Source organism: Sinocyclocheilus rhinocerous, unplaced genomic scaffold, assembly GCF_001515625.1.
Source record: "Sinocyclocheilus rhinocerous isolate Xijiao unplaced genomic scaffold, SAMN03320098_v1.1 scaffold99, whole genome shotgun sequence".
Lineage (NCBI taxonomy): Eukaryota > Metazoa > Chordata > Actinopteri > Cypriniformes > Cyprinidae > Sinocyclocheilus > Sinocyclocheilus rhinocerous.
The window spans coordinates 292553-310620 of NW_015670981.1; positions in this window are offsets into that span (position 1 = coordinate 292553).

Here is an 18068-nt window from a genome sequence, read left to right on the forward strand (position 1 = left end):
GCGGTGCGTAAGTAGGTCAAGCGCAAATGATAATCAACTGTGTCTCGTTTCGTCCTGGGACTGCTCCAGGGGAAAATCATCGCACGTTGTCAGGGTTCTCCTCTCAACAGCGCTCTGTTCCCCTGGCTCAGTTCCCCTTGGTCCCGGCGCAGCTTCTCCTACCTGTGCGACCGCCCCCCTTTCCCGCGCTCTTTCCTCCCAAGACACACACGCACATAAATGCCCCAATAACGCCTTAAAACCTGGCCAATTTGTTCCCAAAATTAGCGGATGTCTGAGGTGCGGGCTAACTGCCACCTCTACTCTATGCAGACCCGCGAGCGATTGGATGACCTCCGCAAACGGCGATCCTGACGGGGACTGCATGCCGGCGTCGGCGTTCTTCTTCCTTCCCGGGTTTCGGCACCAGTGTGATATGGTTCAAGAGGGAGGAAGGAAGAAGACAGTGTCGGCGGACTGGGACGCGAGTTTTTATTAAAGTCTCTCCACAGCCACAATCCTGCACAGCCGATGGTTGTAAAAAAAAGCCGGGATTTAAATTCCAGAAGAAACGGGGTAACCTTTCACAGGTAAGAATGTGTTGGTTTTTGTTTTTAAATGTATATTAACTCAATATTACAAGTTTTGAAACACTGGTAACTTTTAATGTTGTGTTAGCTAACGTGCTCATCTTGTTGTTTGATGTTAGTTAGGTCTACACAACAACACGTTGAGCTCTCTAGGCCACCGCACTCGAGGGTTCGCAGACCATCGGCTGTTATGGTGATGGTGAATGACGTCAACTTGACCCTTCGAACATGGCAGACAGCTTACGTATAGCGGCCCATAGAAACAGTCGCTAATGAGGCATCTATGTATACATATCTATGATTGAGCCATCTTAGTGTTTTGTAAATCCTGCATCGAACTCCCCGAGAACAGAGAAGCAGTTGTCAGTAAAATGAATAACGTGTTTGTGGGCGGGGTCAAGTTTTTCGCAGCCAGCCAACATAGAACATAGGCGGGCATTAAATGTGTTACCCTGTGACGTGTAGCCATCACAGAAGTGGGATTCGATTAAGGACTCGTTTAGGCTGTTCAGAGTCAATTCTTTCTTTTGGGAGACAATAACTTTATTTATCGTGCATTATCGTGCTTTACAACTTTGCTGATCGTTTACATTCACATACAGCTACATTACACACTGCTTGAAAGGCAATATTCAAAATGGCATTATAGGAACACTTTAATGTTTTCATGGAAACTGTTGTATTTTTTTCAGGATTCTTTGATGAATAGTAAGTTCAAAAGAATAGCATCTATCTTTTGTAACATCATACATGTCTTTACATAGTTAATTCCTTATCTTTTAAAATCTTACTAACCACATACTTTTGAACGATAGTGCAAGTGCATATCAATGTTGTGATGTCTCTTTGATAAACCTATGCTCTGTAAACAGCTAAAATGAGTGGAGGGACCAGCCAGTCAGAAATGCTTACTGTCTGTCAATCATTTTGCAGAAATGGCATATGGTTGAAGTTATCAAAGTGGCTGACGTTTCTTATAGCACCGTAGGGTTGTGGGTTTTAAATCACAGAAACAAAAATATGAAACATTAAACCTGGCAAATCACTGCATATAGCATATAAGTTCAAATATCCAAATATACTGGTATTAATAAACGTACGTATGGTTAAAAAAACATTACATTTATCCAATGTATTGTGAAAAATGTAAATTTCAAAGTGTGAAGAAACCTGATAGGAAAGGAAACAAAATTGGAAGTTTAGACCAAGCAATCACACCCAATGTGAAAACTTTTTTTTCATGTAGAGAATAAGAAAAACAACATGAAGTTAAAGACTCAACAGCTTTATCAAATTTAACGACCTGAAAACATTAGCAAAAAACAATAAGAGCTCAGCGTGTTAGTCTGATATTCTGACAGAGTTCAAACTGCAGTGCTCAAGGCGAGCAGCATGTGTTTGGTGTTTAACACTCGAGATCTAAAGATTTAACACTAAAATAGAGAAACTACACCACCTGACTCATTCAGAACAACAGAGACAACCGTAAAAAGCACATCAGCCAGGATGACAGAAAACAGCCTGTTTTGATTTTAAGTCGCACCACGACACAAGCCGCACGATTTGAATTAATACAATGAAATTAAACCGTACCACCCCGTTCACAAAATAAATGCAGGAATGAATAAAATGAAGTCTGAAAAAATAAAAAACAGCCCTTCTTACAGGAGCTAGAATAATAAGTGGGCTAGCGTGCAGCAGAGTTGAGTTTTCACCGCTTTCCACCGTCGCTGTCCTGCCAAAACCTCTTATCTGCCCAAAACAGCCCCCTCGCTCTGGCAAAGCTTTAGCAGTTCAAATCGGGGCTAATGTCTTCCTTTTTGTATGCGAGTCCGATCACATCGCACGGATGAAGTGATTATGGAAATGTCGGGGAGGTGCTAGAAACAGCTTTTGGGGGACAAGTGAAAAGAGCTGACATTGAGTCGCCAGCGTGGTGAGAGGAGAGCGGGGCCATTGTGTCGTCGAGTTAGGATGATAAAGGCTGTTTTGTGTGTGCGGACAGTTTTCATAGAGAGGGAGACATACTACTGCGATTCCCCATTGTGAGGCGAGATTCCCCATCTACCCATTTATTGATCAGGTCCATTCAAAGCCCTGTGTCCATCAAACAGTGTGTCCGTATGTTTCCTTTTTGCAACGCACAATAATGCACTTATGTAGCCAAGCATGCGATTGACATTTGTAAATGGCAGTTTAGCAATATGAACAAATATACTGACTGCTTTAATCAACCAGCATTATCATCTAACAGTTTAAAGGAACAGACCCTAAAAAGGAATTATCTGTCAGCATTTACTTACCCTAATGTAATTTAAAACCTGCATGACTAACTTTCTTCTGTGAAACACAAAAATAGATGAAAAGAAAATACAAACAAGCATTAACATTAAGCAGGTATTTCAGCAGGCATTATAATCCAATGCATCATTAATGTAGTCCATACGGCTAGTGCTCTATTTTCCAAGTCTTCTTAAGTCAAGTGAGACCCATATGGAAATGTAATACAGTACGGTATATGACATTTATTGCCCTATATCAATAGTGATATTGCCATTTATGTTACCCATAATACATAATACATCATTTTCACACACGTACATTCTTTGGGTAGATGAAAATGCACATTTATAAGATATATAAAATCCCCATAGTAAAATATGCACGTCAATAATCTATATAATGATTTTTATATGGTATTATAGGTATCAACATTATATATTTTATTTATATATGAAACTTTATTAAAACAACATATAAACAAAAATCTGCACGTTTATATGTTTTGTATTTTTTTTAAAATACATGTCTATCTTTTTATATTTACTTAAATAATATCAACATGTATTGATAGGTTTTAGGGTGGATATACATATACATGACATATATGTCCAAAAATGTATTACACATACATAAACATACATATTTGTATGGGCCAGACATATATATTAATATAAGAGATTGCTCACATTTCTAAAAGGTTTCATATGTTTTGCTCCATATAAAAATATTTCATATATAGAAATGTATATATTACATTTGCGAATTGGGGAACACATTGAAATTTAAGCTGTTATTAATAATAATCTCATGGCACATGTGAGTACCAGCATATATTCAGATTTTCAGTCTTTCAGTCAAGAAATTTGACAAATTTCAGTATATTTCTCAAACAAACCTATCATATGGCTTCAGATGACTTGAAATATAGCACATACGGCCTGGGAGAAGGTTCTGGATAATTCTCCAAGAAAAGAAGATGACAAATAACGACAGCATTTTCATTTTTGGGTAAAATTTGCCTTGAAGCTGTTATTAATAATAATCTCATGGCACATGTGAGTACCAGCATGTATTCAATTTTTTTTTGGCATATATTCAAAATCTGAGGGGAAGATTTTCAGTCTTTCAGTCAAGAAATTTGACAAATTTCAGTATATTTCTCAAACAAACCTATCATATGGCTTCAGAAGACTTGAAATATAGCACATACGGCCTGGGAGAAGGTTCTGGATAATTCTCCAAGAAAAGAAGATGACAAATAACGACAGCATTTTCATTTTTGGGTAAAATTTGCCTTGAAATGAGTTTATAAACACAGCAAATGGATTTTTTGAATAATTGAACATGATAGGACTTGCTAAAATCACATTTCTGTTTCTAACAGATTTGACATGCTAAGACGATTGAAATTTAAGCTGTTATTAATAATAATCTCATGGCACATGTGAGTACCAGCATATATTCAGATTTTCAGTCTTTCAGTCAAGAAATTTGACAAATTTCAGTATATTTCTCAAACAAACCTATCATATGGCTTCAGAAGACTTGAAATATAGCACATACGGACTGGGAGAAGGTTCTGGATAATTCTCCAAGAAAAGAAGATGACAAATAACGACAGCATTTTCATTTTTGGGTAAAATTTGCCTTGAAATGAGTTTATAAACACAGCAAATGGATTTTTTGAATAATTGAACATGATAGGACTTGCTAAAATCACATTTCTGTTTCTAACAGATTTGACATGCTAAGACGATGCATTTCTGATTCTGACCATCAGGACCTTCAAAGCAGATGTGATAGATAACACTGACGAAACACACAGAGATGCAGTTTGAAATGAGCTTTTCATGAATAATCAGCATCATTATTTCACATTTCGCAGTAAGATATTCAAGCTGAAAATGATGATAAATTTACCCGATGTTATCCTAATTGCTTGTGGTTTTGGGGGAATGGCTTTCGAAATGAAGGATTAGGAAAATGCAATTTCAGAAAGCACGCCAGTGTGACACATGATGTAGGAGGGCTGCAGAGATAAATGAGTCACATGGGTGACGTGGAACAACAGCACAAAGCCGTTGGTCTAGTTCTGAGTCTTGGTTTATTCACAATATGACCCATATTTAATCCCAGTGCAAAAGGTCAGCGCTGAGCATATTTTGGAAATACAAACAGAGGGCACAATGGTTTGTGGCATACAGTAATAAACAATGAATATGTTGCTATTTTTAAGCATATAACACATTTGATTTGCTTAAAGGGATTGTTAACCCAGAAATGAAGATTCTGTCATCATTTACTTACCCTCATGTCATTCCAAACCCATATGACTGACTTTCTACTGTGAAACAAAAAGATCAAGTAAGATGAAAAAACGACAACAACAAATTAAATTCATAGTTCATATGAATTGTGCGTTATATTTCAAATCTTCTAAAGTAACATGATAGCTTTTTGTGAGCAAGAGACTGAAATTTAAGCAATTCCCTGAAAATCTGTGCCTCTGCTGAAAATTTAGCTTTGTATCACAGGAATACATTACAACATTAGTCATATAAAATTGTAACAATATTTAACAATATTACTGTTTTTACTGTATCCAAATTTTAATCGGAAGTGTAAGAATAATCAAATGTTGGTCTGTTCCTTGACACAAAGCAGTTTATGGTTCAGAAGATTTGTATAATAGTGTATTAGTCATATGGACTATTTTTATGCTGCTTCAATGGTGCTTTTTCCCAAATCTATCTCATTCACTTTCATTGTACAGAAAAGAACACCATAAACATTCTATTTTTGTGTTTGACATTAAAAAAATAAGTCAGGCAGTGCAATTTTCATTTTTTAATGAACTAACTCAGTCACTGATGTTCACAATCTGAAGAAACTAGAATTGTCTCTTTCCCTACAGAGGACTAACAGAAAAGACCCATCTCAACTAAGGATACTTTACATTAAAGATCTTCTTAAAGCGAAAACTGGTTTGAAATTAATCCATGCCAAATCAAATCGATGTGCTCTGGACGCATGAGAATTAGAGTTATATAATGAAAAACTGACAATGATTGACGCATGTCGTCATAGCTCAGTATAAGCCAGCTGAGATCAAACAGGAGGTTTGTGCCTGTCAAAGCACATTTCAGTCATTAGGTTATTAATCATGCAAAATTTTCCAATCACAAAAGATGTTCAGTAGACATCGCCGTCTTCCTCTCTCCCCGACAAATCCAGAGAGTATTAATGCTTTTAAGGGAACAAAAATGGATTGCGTTCTCAAATCAATGTTCAAGTGACAAATGAAACCCCAGAAAATATGAAAAGTGGAATGAAAAAAAAAAAAAAAAAAAAAAACAGAGGGTAGCTGGGAAGAACTGTGAAACCGTGACCTATTCAAAGGGATAATTTGCAAAGATCTGTCATGTCTTGATGGAAAAGCTAAGCACATTAATTTAAGACACCCCTATTTTTTTTTCTTGCTGTGGTTTAAGGAGAGAGAGAGATGGCGAGAGAGAGCGCGAGACGTAGAGTCGGGGATTTGCCATAGCCAGGGATTACGTGCGAGAGCCTTTGATGGTTTCAATTATTACCCAGAGTTTGCACACTCAGAGGAGGGCGACATCAAAGGGTGTGGGCGATTAGCACCCTCTGAACTTCGAGGCGGACGGGCGCTAATCTTAAGGTGACACCAAACATACTGTTGGCAGTCCCAAGACATGTCAGGATGCAGCTACTAGGTTAATTAGACCTGCGACCTTTGGCGGCGACGACTGGCACGCTGAAGTGGTCTCGGCAGACACACCTTGATCCAGAGTCTGACGTGGCTGAGACTCTTATGTAAACACTGATGAGCTGCAGCTAGAAACGCAAGGGGGTTTTGCACACACAAAGTCAGGTCGGGCCAGGTACTGGCCAATAAAAAAAAACAGCATAAAATGGAAATAAGCATGAAACAGCAGTCTGGATTTTTCTGATTCGTCACATACAATGACGACGACCGGCCTGACGTCAACCGTAACATGACAATGGAGAATTTAAATGGCCACATTTGAATAGAGCTGTTCAGTTATGATGTCAATTTGTAAGCTATTTCTTCAAAGTTTCATCTACGACATAAATTACACAGTCAAATGTAAATTTTTAAACTTCTATTGCTACATAATGGCTGTCCGATTCATTAAGCACATAAAACTCACATCCGAGTGGTAATTGCAGTCCTTATTTAGAAACTTGTTAGCAACTGTTTCAAAAATCCATGTTTGAAGTGTGACTGTGTGTAATTTATTTCCAAAAAACCATTGGAAATTTCTGAAGGAAATCAAAAACTTGAAAGAGCCAATTCTTTTTTGGATTTTAGTACTATGAGTCATAGAAATATTACACAGCATAGCATATTGTTCTTCATCATATGGGGAAAAATGCAATGAATAATGATTGCTTTGTCTTAATAACTTCCAAACCAAATTTCTTTATTCAATGAAAGATCCAAGCTTCTGTTTTCCATGTAACCCTCTATGGGACTAATTGTGAATTCACAGCTTGAAAAAATATTTGAATTTATATTTTACATATATACATAATTAGAACCAGTGTTGGGGGTAACGCATTACAAGTACCGCGAGTTACGTAATCAGATTACTTTTTTCAAGTAACTAGTAAAGGAACGCATTACTTTTTAATTTACAAGAGAATATCGGAGTTACTTTTTCAAATACGTAACGCAAGTTACTTTTTTTTCCAATTTATTGATTGACAGCTCTCCTGTCCATGTTGAGAGAAATCAGAAGATGTTACTGTAGTTCTAAATTAAATATGAATATGCATGAATTCATCTCACTCAAAAAAAACAAAAAAAAAACATTAATTATTCCTCAAAATGAATACAAATAATGCAACTCAGAATATGACGCAAATATTTAAATGACACCCCGGTCATTCTTGGTGTACTCAAAATGGTCTCTGATAAGCACGTCATTTTAAGCTGGTGCACCGCTAGTGTAACTTTGTTTTCGTTTTGCGCAAGCTGCAACAGTTCCGTTCCGTGTAACAGAAACACTCGGTTTAGCGGAACCTTTACGATTAATTAACCGTGACGTTTTAAAGCGCGGTTAATCGCGAAACTGGTTAATCGCTGCATCCCTAATTAGGACTAATATCATTTTTCAAAATTTGTTTTCTACATCTGACCTTTGACCTTTTTTTAAGGGTTCCATCATTTATAACTGACTTTGTCCCATTAGGGTAAATTATTTTTGGCAAATTGTCTGAAACTTCGCACACAATGAAATGCTTTTTCACTGATCTGAAAAGAAGTGAAAAGGTCTTATTGTTTCAAAAAACATAAAAAATCTTTATGCACATTCCATTTCTTCTTGTACTGCTATATTTGATTTGGAACTCAAGTGTGAAAATATCTGAAACCTGACACAAATTTAGATGCAGTTTCACTGCCTGGAAACTATGTCTTAGTGTTTCAAAAGTATTAAAACAACTTTAACATTGTGTTTCATCTTGGAATTCCTAATCAAGTATCAAGTGAAAATCAGCAAGACTCTTCTTTTTCAGTGTACTCCACACATTCCACACGTAAATAGATTTTGACTCATGCAGCCACCATTTTTGGAGCATCCCTGCCTGTCAGAATAGTAATGCCAATAGACATTAACACATAGTGCTTTGAGAGCATGTCTCCTTTACTACCTTGTTGCCAAAAATGTGAAACACACGGAAAATAGATTTTAATTTTACTGGTTGAAGGGGATATCATATGACATTACTAAAATTAAATTTGATTGGTTAAACATTATTATTGTATTTAAAATGCAACTTCCTTAGTGTCATTTATAAATGACAATGTCCCATAGTGGGATGAATTTGATGGTAATTTATGCTGCCAAAGTCTACAAAGGACAAAACACCATGGTAGTACCATAAATGTAGCCCATATAGGTTATGGGCATGAGTTCATATAAAGATGTGAATGAAACAAAAACTCTTAAAGGTTCCAAAAGGGGGTTTTCGTAGTGATGCCACAGAATAAGCATTTTTGGGTTCCCCAAAGATCCTTTCAGTGAAGAGTTCTTAAAAGAACCATTGTTTATTAGTGTGAAGAATATTTAATAATAAAGTACCTTTTATACCACTATGAAGAACCTTTTGTGCAATGGAAAGGTTCCACGGATATTAAAGATTCTTCATGAAGGAACCATCAATGCCAATTAAAAAAACGTTATTTTTAACAGTTTACTAGCATTCTATTCTGAATTTCAGCCAGTCACTGTATTCAATAATGTATCTCAAAACACAATGCTCTTCTTAACTTGACCTTCCATTTTCAGCATAACGGATAAACCAGAAATAATTTCACATGTGATTTTTTTATTTTATTACAGGGACAACCCCCCTGGAGTAACCTGACGTTAAGTGCCTCGCACAACAGTGAAAGCTCATGAGTCTTTCAGGGTTTTAACGACTTCACCACACCAGCCCAAAAAGCACCACTATCAAAGCTACTGATATTGCAATAACACCAATTAAGCCATTTATAAAGTGGCTTAAAATTATCAGCCAACCACAAGCAGCCAGCAGGAAATATCACTGCATCTCCAACTCCAAACACAGTAAGTACAACACAATTCATCAAACTGGAAGACATTTGGTGGATAGGCCAATTACACCCTTACCCTCTGATAAATGGTTTTATTTTCCTGCGTCATTTAAAGACCGCGTGTGCTAATGTTTTACACCGTCCTACGGTTATTTTCTGCCCTTTTCCTTATTACGCTGAAGGCCATGCGAGGGACTGGACACTTACTGGAAGGTACATTAATGAAGACATTAATTGATAAATGAGAGCTATCTCTTTAGCAATTTTATGCTTTCAGCACTGAGCTTATTGGAGCACAAATATACTCCATGATATTTATCATTTAGTATTAAAACGACAAAATAATTAATCACTGGACCTCATTAAAGAAATGGGAAAAACATGAAACAGTAGGATGAAATCCTGATGACCATGTTTGCCAGGGTCGAAAATGACAAAAACTGCATTGTAGAAAGCATGCAGTGGACCTTTATTCAAAAAATTGTTTGCAGAAGCATTCTAATGTAAATTTTCACATTAGATTCAATGTCACAATTTACATAAAGACAGATTTATTAAGAATCTTCACAGAAATTCTACTCACGTTTTCTGAATAACTTCCATTGCAATCCTGCAGCGAAGGACAAGCAAAGAAAAAACTATTTTCAGAGCCTCTGCACTTTTGCCAAGGTTTTACATTGTAGTAGCTCTCGCAGTATACCTGGTAAAAAAAGACATGCACATAGAGACTTTAGCCAGAGTAGATGCCATATTTCATTGAACAAGAACAAAGAGAAGGCTTCAAGTGACAAAAGTTCAGTTTGTTCAACATGGGTTTCAAATTGTCTGTCGATGACACACTAAAATTACACAATAGACAATTTGAAAGTACTTTTCAAAAATTTCCAATGTGCAAAAACTCAGTCTACCACCTAATTTTCTAGTAGCACAACTAGTGATACACAGAAATTCTGCCAACCGAAATATTCGGTTGAATTGAATTTTTGGCTTTGTCCGAAATCGTTTTGGAGGGCTGAAATCAGCTGCTGCTTTTCAAATGACACGATTTGACTGTGTCAGCATTGATTTTGCACGCAAAATATGGATAAGCTACAACTGTTAAACATTTACATTGCATTGTAAAAAGCATACTGAAATTCTACTTGTGTTTTCTGAATAACTTCCATCGCAACCCTGCAGCGAAAGACAAAGAGAAAAAACTATTTTCAAAGTCTCTGCACTTTTGCCAAGGTTTTAAATTGTAATAGCCCTCGCAGGTTACCCAATAAAATAAGACATACTCACATATTTAGACTTTAGCCGTAGATGCCATATTTCATTGAACAATAACGAAGAAAAGGCTTCAAGTGACAAAAGTTCAGTTTGTTCAATATGGGTTTCAATTAGTCATTTGATGACACACTAAACTTAATCCAGCACCTAATTTTCTATTACCACAACTAGTGATACAGCGAAATTTTGCCAACCAAAAATATTTGGTTGAATTGAATTTTTGGTTTCGTATGAAATCGTTTTGGGGGCCGCAATCAGTTGCTGCTTCTCCAATGACACATTTTCACTGCGACAGCATCTATTTTTCACACAAAATGTGGATAAGCTACAACAGTTAAACATGTCAGCAGTTTGGACGCACAGTCACGCACTTCACCTAGACGAAAGATTAGGCTGGAAAAGTAATATATAGCCTAAAATCTTTTGACTGAAAAGTGACTTGTTGCCGAAGAACTTTACTTTGACTGGTTTATTACCAGTAGACATCACACCTGAACAGCATAGAGAGTTCAATTATCCAAATTTAATTATATTTTAAAGTCAGTTTTGGTAAAAAAAATTTATATCTATGCAGCATCTGTAACCACCAGTGACGGCTCGTCGGGGGAGGCACAGCTTCCCCAAATTTTTGAGGTGAAAATAGGAGGACGACGATTTAATTAATTTCAGTTCATGTCTCAGAAATGTGTATTTTTTGTTAGTAATTTCACAGCTGTAATACCATAACATGTTACTGAAGTTGGAAAGCACCGCTTTTCTATTGCGAATGTGCCGAATCTGCTGATGTAATTATAACCGCTAGGTGATAGAGAAGGGGAGGGGGAGGCCGGGGGAGCGCTGAGCTCTCGTGCCTCCGTTGGTAAAAAAAAAAGAGCCAATCAGCATCGAGTGTTCACTTTCATCACTGAGGAGTGTTGCGAAAAGAAACCTTGCAAGGGAGGCTAGCCTCCCTTCTGATAGCAACCAATCAACATAAAGACGTAAATTACGTGATATTAGTTTGAACGTCTCCCGCTACGCTGATAATGCACCAAGTACTTATGAGTAGCGATATTGAATATTTGATCGCTAACTGATTTACCAAGCTGTCATTCAAACAGTATATATACAAATTAAAAATAAAGGGAGAACACGCCTAAGCTGGATATAGGCTAACGTTACAGCAGTCGGCTCTTTTAACACAGACTTTTAAGAAGGGATGGATGTTTGCTTCAAGTGATAGGCCAGGTAAGTGATATTATATTATTTTGCTGTGTGTGTGTCGTTTTCTTTACGTTTTCTGACTAAAAGCAACCAAAAAGCCATTTTAAAGTGGTTAAGCAAATAATAATAATAATAATAATCGGCAGGGATCCCCAGACCAATACAATTAGTGTGCCTCCTCTATTTTAAAACCCACGAGCCGCCACTGCTAACCACAACAATACAACATATTCTCATGTCATACTCTTATTCTACATACTCTACATGACACTACCTGAGAAACTTCAGACTCTGCAAAAGTCTGCATGAATTATCTTTAAATTCAAGCTGGGTTAGCTGGATCGTAGAGGCATTCACACTGATTTCAAGGTGCAACCTTCATTTATTTTGTGGCTGTGGGCCAATAGATCTGCGGGGACGGTCGGGGTCCTTCAACAGCACCTGTAGTTGCATTGATACTTAGCTTAAGGAGCACATGGGGGAGAGATTTGGCAACGGCTTATTTCAGGCTACGGTTCATTGACTCCACCATGGCAGAACGGGCGATAAGAGCATCAGAGTCCTGCAGGACCCCAGTGCTGCTTTCTCAACTGCATCCAGTGTTTCAGAAACCCTCGTGCTCGCTTACTAATGCCAGGATTTAGAGGTCAAGGCACCATCACTGTTGTTGCTGTATTTAAAGCTAAGCTCTTGTTCTTAATATCTGAACATAATATGCATACAGGGTCGCTTGGAACAAATACCCAAGTGATAATCCATTTGCTTTCTAAAGACTAAACATTTGCTTGTCTGTTGCAAAAATCACTTAGTCAGGGGTGTAAAACCTATTTTAAAAGTTTGAGGGAAATGTTAAGTAAACTAACTATTTACTAAGGTAGAAATTTAAAGAATTTAAAGACAAATGTAAGAATTTTTAAGACATGCACAACTAAAATTAATACTTAATAGTGTTCATACAGAATAAACCTATACATTTTCAAAATAAATTATGTATCTCAGATTATTTTACTTAATTAAACAGGCTGGGGCACATATTGGACTGCAAAAAAAGGGTAACTGCAAGTAAGTTTAGTCAATATATACTGTACACATGTAGGCTGAAATTGATTTATGTACTAGTATATCAATACAAATTCAAGGCTGATTGATATTGGATTTTGCTGATATGATAATAATGTGTTTAAAGAAAGGCAATAAACAGATTAGTGTGTGGATACTAGTAAAATCCACAAATTGATGTGTTCTGTGAGGAGGCGGACCAGGTAGAAGCTACAAGTTTACATTGAATTAAATGCAAGATCTAGTTTGTGTAATCAAAATACCAACACTACTCAGAAAAATAAGTAAATAAATTATGCATAGTGCAGAAAATTATCAACTTAATAAAAAAGCCCGAATTACACAGAGACTCTTATTTTGAAATGTCTCTGCTTTACCGCTGCACGTTCAAAAATATGAGGTCAATAAAATACGCACTCTTACAACCATTTACAGCAAATTGCAGTAAAATCAAAACAAAACAAAACATAGTAACCTAAAGACCTCTTAACAATGATAATTATGACTTATGTTATACAATGAAATATATTTAAGACCTTTTATGGCTTTAATTTTTTTTAAATGAATTTAATACGTTTTAAGCACCCACGGTAGCCTTACATCCACACACGGTTATCAACTAAAATGACAAACCGCAGTTTGTAATCGAACTGACACGCTTTAGTGTGTCGCGTTTTAAAATGCACCGCGCACGCGTCTTTCGTGTTTTCATATGTGGTTTCGGTAATTTACAATGTCGGGGATAAACCGTGTGTCATCTGACGGCTTTAGATCTAGTAAATGTCTTCCAACGGAATCGTTCACGTTAAGTTTTGTGAAAGCTGCTATCCGTTAATTAAAATTTAACAGAAGAACTCGCGCCGACGTCCGTACCACCACTGCATAGGGCCGATTCCAAAAAGAATCGATTCAGAGGCGTTGGGAACCGAGAGTCGATTCCAAAGGTTGGAATCGATTCCATCAATGGGAATCGACTCCTCATTCAGAGCCCTTTTCAGTTCAACAAAGCTTATCTATGGGTGCCTCTCAAACGCTGCATCCTACAAAGCCAGGAATCGGAATCGCACTCGATTCCAAAACTTTCGGAATCGAACAGCCCTCACTGTACGCGATATGCGCGACTATGCGAGAATATCATATTGGTTGACACTGATTAAGTTACTAGTGTATGTAAACTATTGAATGAAAAGTAGTTTTAGAATTACACCTAATATTTGATTGTTATTTGTAAACTTACAGTTTCTTTTTTTATATATTTTTATAGTTCCCAAACTCTTGACCGCTTTAAACGTACACTGAGTTAGGTTCATTTACGTCTCTACAATCTTATAAAAAGTTCCTATATTCCTAAGGCCCATTCACACCAAGAATAGTTACCATAAATGTAACTGTGATATGGCTATTAACGTCCACACCAACCTTAGTCAAGGTAGCATTTTTTGTTTGACAGTATTTAGTAGTAGCCTATTTAATGTTTGACAGGAATGAAAACAAGCTGTGATGGAAAGAAGTAGCTACATGTGTTCATTACTGTAGTTCAACAACATGCTAATTGTTTAGCTCACAAAACATCTTTCCAAAAGGAAACTTTCAGTAGAAAAAAACTAGATAAAACATATGAAAGTTCATAGTTTATAGTAGGGCTGCACGATAAATCGCATGCGATATTTAACGCGCATCTTGTCAGTAAAGCCATTCTGTAATCAGCGGTAAATCTCCATCACCTGCAGGCTTTCACATGGAGCAGCATTAACTACACAGAGCCGTTGTTCACTGACAAGCTGCGCATAGCAACAGCAAGGTCACAGGTGAGGTTACTAAAAACAATTGTCGCATAATAAAACAGTCTGGCAGAAAGCATGCATGTAAAAACTAGGTGGACAAACACTGTTATACTGTTATCTTACTGTTATACACAGTAAGTTAATGTTGAAGTCTATGATTGCTACATCCCTGTCTTTGACACAGCATTTGTATATTCAGTTGCCCTTGCAACTGAAAAAAGGATCATTGACTGTGTTTGTGTGAGCAGCAGAATGCTTCCCTGCATGACCTGAATGGAAATATTTCACTGAGACATTCATGGCACTCGCACAAAATGTCACTCTTTCATTTCCCCTTTCTGCAATTTACAATAATTGTTTGTGAAACTCATTTTATGAATTAGGCAGGAATGCCTTTGATGCTGGGCAGAATACGTTACTCTTATTAAGATTGAGCGAGAATACCTGTGACAAGCGACTTTTTAAAATGCAATTACCTAATTGGATGCAACCGTCCTAATTGTAATACGAGTAGGCAAATCTGTCATCAGACATGATTCGCTGGCTGGACACCATTTTGGGGCATCTGTTCTCCTCTTGCTGTTCGTAAACAATAGGCATTCACATTGGCAGAGATTTGCAATGACCCAATATTTTGTATTTTCGGTGTCATGAGTGTCAGAGATCGTTGTTGATGCATCAAAGCTGAGAATTGCTTAGCCTAATGGATACTGTGGCAGGAAATGAACACTCACCTACTCACTGGAAACCAACAACACGTGTGTTTCAACAATGGTGTCATTGTGCTGATTACATGTAATCTGGATTACATAATCAGATTCCAAAAAAATAACTACTTGTTATATTACATTTTAAATGCTCATAATCAGATTACAGTCACTTTTTTATGGATTACATGATTACATATTATTCACACAATGGCAGTAAATTATAATTTATTGATTATTTTCCTTTCTAAAAATCCTACTGTGTGTCATACCAATTAGCTTTGACTATATTCACAAATGTCATGTAAATAAATAGTTATGCAAGTTACTAAACACTGGTGATGTATAGCTGTGAAACTCTGACATCAACATATCCAGTGACTTACAGTAACTGTTAATTCTAGAAGTCTGGACAAAAATATTTCAAACCTGGAAGACTTTGAGCATGTAATGTCATGCATTTTATGATGTTGATATCTAAATAAAGGCATATATTTTATTTTTCTGTGCTTTGTTTTATATCAATATGGTACGTTTAACAGTACGTTTAAAACAAGTTTGATAAAAAAAAGTAATCTAAAAGTATTCTAAAAAGTAGTCAGAATACATTAACTAAAATGAGTAACATAGATTACACTACAATTTTCATCATGTAATCTGTAAACAGTACCAATTTGTAAGTAATCTACCCAGCACTGTGTATATTATATTCCCCACAAAAAATAAAGTTTATGATCGGCATTGCTTGCACACCTTAAATATACACCCGTTTCTTCCAACAAGAGGTCTTCAATTGTATTTTGACAATATAAAATTAAACCTTAAATCTAACCAATTGAATATTATTTTATAAATGTAACCATTTAATTGAGAATCTACTTAAAAACTTGTGTAACGTTACCCCCATTATAAGGGTGGACCATTATTAATCACAAAATCAATGAAGCAAGAATCCGGATGAGACGGGAGAGAGAGACATGGAGACAGGCAAGAGAAACTCAAGCTAAATCAATTAAATGGAAAATATTTAAATGGCTGAAAAGCAAAAGGTTGGCCAAGAGATGTTACTGGAAGAGGGACAGGCAGTTTTTAATTTTCCAAAGTGGTTCCAAAGCAGTGTTTGACGCCTCCGGATTGGGATTAAATTAGTCGTCCGATGATGGAGTGCTATGGTGAAGAGTCCCTGACCCCTTCTATCCTGACAGGTCTGTAGGGTTTGAAATCTCACTCTGAATAAATGGAGCGGACGCAAAGTGCAATGGATCCATTTGAAATGTGCCCTTGGAAAAAGTCCACCCACCCGTTCTGAATGCACAATGTACGAAAGCAGACATTTTTATTGATGGGGTCATGATTTCTCCTCTTGGTCACTTCGGCTGCTTCGATCACATCACTGGGAGTGTTTTTTTTGGAATAATTAATCAACATTATATCTACTTCTGTGCGTTCTAATGATGTGCTCTTGGACATTTACACACATACTGCAAAGAGGATATTCACCTGAATGAGAGCTAAATTGGATGTTTGATGAGGATCAAACAGATTCTGCTATACCCTTCAAAAGTTTGGGGTCTGTAAGATTTTTATGCGGAAATTAATGGTTTTATTCAGCAAGGCTGCATTAAATTGATCAAAAGTAACAGTAAATACATTTATAATGCTACAAAAGATTTATATTTCAAATAAAGAATGCTAAAAAAAAATGGTTTCCATAAAAATATTAAGCAGCACAACTGTTTTCAACACTGATAATAAGAACTGTTATTATTTTTAGTCATGTGACACGGAAGACTGAATGGCTGCTGAAAACTCATATTTGCATTAACAGTTCTTTTAATTTGTTAATTAATTTGTAATATTTCACAATATTACTGTTTTTAATCAAATAAATACCTCATTGATGAACATACGAGACTTCAAAAACAAGATAATCTTACTGAACCCAAACTTATCAACATCTTCATTATTTTATTGACCAGGCTCAAAGAAAAATCACAATGAGGTATCTTTAATATCTCAATTTCTAGCCACTAATGACATTGTGTATCGTCTGTAGTTCCCGTAGTTTCTGAATTTCACATAAATCATTTCAAATCTGAGCTCAGACATTCTCATCATATTCAAGCAAAACTGTTCAATGAACTTAAGGCACAGAAGTCCTTTTGTAGTTCTTATTCCTTTATATAAAACATAAAAAATTATGAAATTACACACGTACATAATTTTTTATTGTCCTGTTCCCGTAAAATTGGGTCGTTTGGTCAATTTAATTATATTCTTAAGTTTAATACTTTGAGTTAGAGGTTTATTCAAATCCCTAACCTTATTTATGAGGAATAATGTAATCATGCTTACCTTGGTAATGAAGAATGTCAGTGCTTTCGTGCCTTCACGTCTTAAAGACAGCCTGATTTGCATGCTGTAGGTATGCGTTTATGAGACAAAGTGTGTCATGCTGCAGTTGTGTAGTCATGCAACGCAGGAACACATTTCATGTCCCCTCAGAATTGAGAGAGCTGGTTTAATGATGACCCCCCCCTCCCCCCCTCATCAGTATGCATTATTTATTTAGACGCTCTGCACC